Genomic DNA, 7,649 nt, shown 5'->3' with positions numbered 1-7,649 from the left:
TAATCTAATTTTATTTATTTATTTTTACTTGTTCACTTTACATCCTGCTCACTGCCCCTTCCCACAATCCTTCCCCGGTCCTCTTCTCCTCTGGGTGGGTGGGGGCCTACTGGGTATCCCCCGACCCTGCACTTTGGGTCTAGGTGCTTTCTCTCCCACTGAGGCCAGACAAGGCAGCCCAGCTAGAAGAACATATCTCACATACAGGCAACAGCTTTTGGGATAGCCCAGTCCAGTTATTTGGGACTCACATGAAGATTGAGGGGCACATCTGTTATGTATGAGCCAGGAGGCCTAGGTGCAGCCTGTGTATGTTCTTTAGTTGGTGGTTCAGACTCTGAGAGCCACAAGACTCTGTTGCTCTTCCTGTGGAGTTCCTATTCCTTCAGGACCTCAATTCTTCCTCCTATTCTTCTGTAAGAATCCCTAAGCTCCATCTACTGTTTGGCTGTGGGTGTCTGTATCTGTCTGAGTCAGCTTCTGGTTGAGCCTCTCAGGGTACAACTTGTTCCTATTCTTCTTTCCTCTTAAGCATGAGGTCAGAGGCAGGGACTAGGTTGGCCGGTGCAGTCTTTTGGGTGGTGGGTGTGCTATGAGCTCCATGTCAGGGTCCAGAGGATACATTCTCTTCTGTTGCTGGGCAGTTGCTGCACATCCGTCAATGAACTCAGACAGCATCTCCTTGGTGAGAGGGTTGGAGATGCTATTGCACACAGCCATGGCTGTGTTGTAGGCATTTGGGAAATTCTTGTCTATTCTCTGTCTCATGAAGACCCAGCTGTTGCTCTCAAATGTGCATTCTATAATACATGTATCTTATAATTGTGTCAGTACTGTTTTAGTTCTTTTATCATCTTGATTTGTGCAAAAGGTCTTTCATAATCTCTAACATAGAGAAGACCAACATTCCAGGGAAACAACCCTTCTCCTCTGGTTCTCGTTATCTTACGTGGGAAATCTACAGAGTTTAGACTGGGAGGTTTCCATTTCAAAATGTCATCACACTGACTGGGTGTGTATTTTCCAATAGGTTGAAAAATAAGTCCATCCATTTCATGGCTGACTTCTTTGGCAAAATTTCCTTCCAGAAGCTTTGAAATATTGATGTCAAAAAATGGTTTAGGTCTGACACTAAATAGTTCCTGTGTTTTGTCAATGAGCCCAGTCTTCACTTTTTCATGTTGTGGATGTATAATTTCACATTCAATACACTGGAGACAAATATTAAAATCACAATCTCTAACTGGTTGTGCATTGAACTTAACTATGTCATATATCAAATATCTTAGAATGGCCTGTCTGTTTACTTTGTCAATGACCATTTCTCTATCAAAAAAGGGTATAAATAAATGCATTTTGGAGATCTTTGAGAAATGGAAACTCCAGATTTGAAACATGAAAAACTGATTTATCTCTGTCAATTATAAAAACACCCTTGGTGCCATTAATCAACATCACGCAACAAGTACCGTCTGCTTTCCACTTTACTTTATATGGCTTCAGTTCTAAAAGTCTAATATTTTGCTTGTCCATGGAGACAGGCTGTGCTCCAGCGAACCCAGACCCTTTCCAGCCACAGAACTGATGACATTTTTGCTGTACCTCTCCTAACTTTGGTTGAATTGTTACTTTAGTTACGCCTTTAACGGTTATTATGCCTTCCAAGAAAATAGCTACCAGTTTTAACCATTCTTTTCTCCTTTTACCAAAGGAAGCACTTGACCCTGGTTCTGAGTCCTTTTTCATCTTCATCCTCATCTTCTTCTTCATCATCCTCAAAACACCAGTCTGGCAATACAGGTGCTACTGGTGTTTCTTCTATATGTCTGTAGTGATGGAAAAGTTCCTTCGAATAATCACTCTTATAGATTCCTGGTGGTCTGGCTTGGGCAAACGTAGCAACTGCTGCTTCAATGCTCCAATTCATTTTCTCCATCAAGGAGGCACATATAAGGAGACCAGTATGGTTGAAGCCATGGGTGCAGTGAATGCTTCTAAGTTCAGATGAGCTTCTTTCATTAAACCTCTCACACAGGTGAATGAATGTCTCAATAGTCTCAGTTTTAGGTCATTCACCATGTCCTTTTCATTGAAGTTTCATATATTTGATTCCTTCTTTTTCTATGTCATTTCTGTCTGAGAACCTTGAAGTATTTGTCAGATGCACCAACAAGCTCACTTTCACCTTCAGACTCTTTAGATAATTTTTGAGTATACTGGGGTGGAACTGGTTTTCTTCAGCAGCTTGACCATCATATCTTGGCCCCAGCATCATCTTCAGAGGTAAGAATCTTTCTGCCACCTGCTGGCCACACCTTGGACAGGTCAGCCACTGTCATGGGATCTTGTTGTGAGCCATGTCTACATGGCACACTGCCACCTTGCTGACAACTCCTTAGTGAGCCGCCCCACACCAGCAGCTCCACCTGGGTCCTCAGTGGCATGACACTTTCATTCAGTCACTTGAATTTCTCTTCTGCTATCTACTACTATGGTTTCTATACACATACTCTTAATTTCTCTGAGCCTAGGATCAAGGAGTGATAATAACTCCTTTAATAAAAGTTATCAAGATAATAAAATAGGGCCAGTCATTGGAGATATTGCAAGAGCTCCATAAATGTAATCTACCATATTATATACAATAAGTAGACAAGAAAATTGAGTTCTTTGTAAACTAGGGCTTTGTTGTTGTAAGCCTGCTCCGGGACAACACTACCTATAATCACCAGGCTGTTTGTTTACAGGCACTCAAAATGCAGCCAGAAGTAGACCACTGAGGCACAGACCGCTCTGAGCATGTGGTGTTACATTCCCTAACGACAAAGACCATGTCTTGTGTTTCTTTTACACTCTTCATAGGATACTTCTTATTCAAGTATTTCTCTTACCAAGATTCTCCATCCATGTCTTCTTTAGGGTTTTACTGCTGTGAACAGACATCATGACCAAGGCAACTCTTATAAAGACAACATTTAATTGGGGCTGGCTTACAGGTTCAGACGTTCTGTCCATTATCATCAAGGCAGGAACATGTCAGCATCCAGGCAGGTGTGGTGCAGGAGGAGCTGAGAGTTCTTCATCTTCATCGGAAGGCTGCTAGCAAAATACTGACTTCCAGACAGCTAGGATAAGGATCTTACAGCCCACACCCACAGAGAAACACCTACTCCAACAGGGCCGTACTTTCTAATAGTGCCACTCCCTTTGCCAAGCATATACAAACCATCACAATCCATAACCCAGAAGACGGGAACTCTAGCTAGCAAGTTACTCCTGCCTTTCTTGAAGATTCAACTACAGGTTGACATTGACCCAAATAGACTTATCAGTCTTTCAGGAATTTAGAATTAAGACACAGTAAAGAGAATCAATCATATGTTGTGAGATATTAAACTGTTTGGGGGTGGGGCACATGTTGGCACCATGGTAACATGTGTAGAAGCAGAAGTTACAGGGGACTGAAATTAGAACCATGTGCTGAAATGAGAGGAAAAAAAAAAAAAGAAACAAGGTGGTCAACAGAGAACACAGATGAATGAATGGATAAGGAAGAAGAAAAAGAAGAAAATGAAGAGGGAGCTTAGCTGGGAGGATGAGAAAGGGGGAGACAGGGAGACAGAGACAAAGAGAGTTTTATTTAAAACCCAAAATGACTGTGTTTAACCAAGGCTCTTCTTCAACTTCTGTAGGAAGGAAACAAAGAATTCTGATTGACACCTTAAAAATAAAAAGCTGCCTGTTTGCTTGTTTGGGTTTGGGTTTGTTTGTTTTTTTTTTTTTTAATAATTCTATAAGGAAACAAAACAAAACCCTACAATTAGTTTGTGGAATTTCATGGAGGACAAAGCTCATAGAACTCCCTTTAAGCTCGGGCACTTCAAGACATGAGTTAATTATGTTAAGCATATTTCACAACACTTGGCAAGCATATGAGTTTACATTTACAATAAGCCATTTGGCAGTTTGACAGCATAAGAGTCTTAATTTTTTCATGTTTAGTGGAAGGAAAGTAAGCAGAGAAATACCAAGTAAGTTATGATCAGGTTTCACATTCTAGAAACATTATCTTTACCTGAATTAGCTAGTAAATACAGCTTTCTTCATACAGATAGCTCATAAATCTATAGTTCCTAGATCCGGTTATCAGATAAAAAAAAGAATTGCAACATAGTGCCTGAATGGAAAAAACATTTTTGGGTAAGAATTGGAAAGATGTCTCAAAATTAAGAGTGCTTGGTGGTGGTCTTGGTTTTTAAAAGATTTGTTTATTTCTATTTTGCCTGCATTTATATGTATATAGTATGCATGCCAAGTAGTCACAGAAGCCAGAAGAGGGAGTCAGAATCCCTGAAACTGGAGTTAGAGATGGTTGTGGGCCACCATGTGGGTGCTGGAAACTAAGTCTGAGTCCCATGAAGAGCAGTGTGGGCTCTTAACCACTGAGCACGGTCAGTGCTCGAGAACCATCTCTCCAGCCTCAGGAGTGCCTGTTATTTTTAAAGGGGACCAGGGTTCAATTTCTATGCAAGCATAGGGGCTTGAGTTCAAATCTCTGGTACTAATGTAGAAACTCAGGCATGGCCATGTGTGCTTGTGAACCCAATATGTAGTAGAGCAGGTGAATCTTGAGACCTTATTGGCTACCCAGCCTAGGCAAAATGGTGAGCTACTGAGATACTCTGTCTCAAAGTAATATGGAAATGAGTGATAGAAGACAGCAGATATCCTCCTCTGGCCTTAAAATGCATGTGTGTACACACATCCATGTTACCATGCTTGTACCACATACATAACACACATAACATACAACACACACACACCAAAGCAAAAATACTAAAAATAGTATCTTCACAAGTACATCTTAAAAAGAGATGTCCATTATTCTCATTATGCATGTGCAGAGATAATACTTCTAAATACATTTAAAGTACATTTAAAATCTTTATTGAAATCAGGAGAAAATTAAAAATTTTTAAAACAGGGTTAGTGAGGGTGCTCTAGAGTCAAAGAACTTATGGAAAGTCTCTGCATATTAAGGGAACTTATTGTAATGACTAATAGTCTGCAATCCAACTAACCCAACAATGGGTAGCTGTGAATGGAAAGTTCTAGAATCTAGTCATTGCTCAGTCCCACGAGGCTAGGTGTTTCAGCTGGGCTTCTGTATAAGCTGAAACCTGAAGAAGTAGGTTCCAACAGATGTGCTGGCAAGTAAATGCAGTGTGAGTAAGAAAAGTGAATCTTCCTTCTTCCTATGTTCTTATGTAGGCCTCTAGCAAATGGTGTGGCCCAGATTAAAGGTGTGTACTACCATGACTGGATTTGGAACCTGATTTGTTCCATGCTGACCTTGAACTCAGAGATCTGCTTGCATCGATCTCCTGGGATTAAAGGTGTGTGCTATTTTGTCTGGGCCTAAGCTTTTCATGGCCACTATGCCTTAAGATCTCCATGTCAAGATCCAGGTTAGAAGCCTGTGTCTTACAGCCTTAAGAGCTGGATCACAGGCATGTCCTTTATTTTTCTATTGTAGTTCATTTTTAATGTAGTCAAGTTGACAACAAGGAATAGCCATTACAGTTGAGAAAATGGCTCAGTGGGTAAGAGTGTTGCTCTACAAGCATGAAGACCTGGGTTTGAATCCCCAGCACCCACATAAAAGCCAGACATGGTTATGCATGCCTGTAACCCCAGCACTGTGGGGCAAACACAAGAGGATCTCAGTAGCTCACTGACCAACTAGCATAGCTAAAATGATTGGCTTCCAGTGCAGTGAGAGACTCTGTATTAAAGGAATAAGGTTTAAAAAAAAAAAGATAGATATAGGTGATTCTCCTATAGTCTCTACATGCACTGCGCCCCAACACACACACACACACACACACACACATACACGATAACCAAGAAGGTGAAAGATCTCAACAATGAAAATCATAAAACAGAAAATACTGAAGACTAAAAACTGGAAAAATGTCCCATGTTCATGGGTCAGGAAAGTCGATATAGTTTAAAAATGTCACATTGCTGAAAGCGGTTGGCAGATTGGAGCTAATCACCAAAATACAAATGGTATTTTCACAGAAATAGAAAAGGTATTTTGAAATTCCCATGGACACACTAGAAAGCAATACTGGAAATATCACAAATGATACTACTGAGTCATAGTAACAAAAACGCACACAAAACCAGACATGGGCACAGTGGAATAAAATAGAGCACCATTAACATAAACCCACACTGCTACAGTCAACCAGTTCTCAGCAAAAGTGTCAAATACATGTGTTCAAGGAAAGATTGGCTTTCCCCACTTCATGTATGGATAAATTTTGCTTTGATAAAATCTACTTTTCATTCTCTGCCTCCAACTTCCTCTGGGTGTTCTCCCCTATTTAACACTCCCAACTTTATCATGCTGAATATTCCACACGTAGGAGAATAAAGATAGAAATGCTGCAGAAAATCACTTCAGAACGGTCCAAAGATCTCAGTATAGGATGGAACCTTAAATTGTCTGACAAAAACATAGGCAAGCTACAAGACATAGGCAAGGACTTCCTCAAAATGAAAATATTAGCTCAGGACATATTAGCAAGAATTGACAAATGGGGATCATATGAAGTTAAAAACTTCTACCTACTCCTGTGGGCACCATTCACAGATCCCTATCAATTACTGTACTAGACATTATATTCCTTCGTGTATGTGTAGTATAGGTCGGTGCTTTCTGAATCCAGATGAAGAGCCCCTGGAACTGGACAACATGACCTGCCATGTGGGTGCTGTTGAACCAAGGTGCTATGGGAGAGCAACCAGTGCTCTTAGCCACTGAGCCATTTCATCTTCCCAGGCCCCAAACTTAAATAAAGTCTTGTTCTCTTGAAAAACAAACAAACAAACAAACAAATAAAAAAAAAAACCCTTCTACCTAGTAAAGGCAATAGTTAACAATGAAAATAACCTGTAGAATGAGGGAAAAACGTTTGCCAACTATTTCTTGACAGAGGATTAAATATGTGAAGAACTCAAACAGTTAAAAACTAAAGGAACAAACAGTCCAATCATTAAGGATTAAATGAACACACAGTTCTCAGATGGAAAAGTACAAACAGACAATAAATACATGAGACTGGGCGGGATGACCACATGCCTGTCATCCCAGCATTCAGGAAGAGGAGGAGGACCTCTAACACAAGGCCAGCCTAAACAGCAAGACCCTGTCTCAGACATTAACTCAATAGATCATCAATTCATTAATAAAAGCATTTACATTTATAATTCAGGAGAGATGGTACAGCCTCATTGTGTCTTTTTCTGAACTTTTTTCTGGACTGTTAACTGGGGTGAGAGATTTTACTTGCTCTTCTGTTGTCAAAGACTGGCTTTGACACCCAGGTAAACTGAGGTGGGATTTAGAGTCAACGGAAATGGCTAAACCAAAAGATGTTGCCTTCTGCCATTTAATATTCATTTACTACTCTGGGGCCAGAGCTGATGGCTTCTGGCCATTGGTCCTGCTGATAGCAGGGGATTTAAATTAGGAACTTAACTACTTAGGGCTCTTTTCCTTCCTCCCTTCCTTCCTTCCTTCCTTCCTTCCTTCCTTCCTTCCTTCCTTCCTTCCTTCCTTCCTTCCTTCCCTCCCTCCC

At 40.6% G+C, this 7,649-nt stretch overlaps 1 pseudogene; it reads right to left on the bottom strand.

Annotated features, from left to right (window-relative positions):
- Positions 1–552: 552 nt before the first annotated feature.
- Positions 553–2,359, bottom strand: LOC110312091 (annotated as a pseudogene).
- Between the last annotated feature and the right edge of the window lie 5,290 nt (positions 2,360–7,649).

The sequence above is a fragment of the Mus caroli genome, chromosome 16 (genome assembly GCF_900094665.2).
Source record: "Mus caroli chromosome 16, CAROLI_EIJ_v1.1, whole genome shotgun sequence".
Classification (NCBI taxonomy): Eukaryota; Metazoa; Chordata; class Mammalia; order Rodentia; family Muridae; genus Mus; species Mus caroli.
The sequence above is the reverse complement of the archived record's forward strand: the minus strand, read 5'-3'. Positions and strand labels throughout refer to the sequence as shown.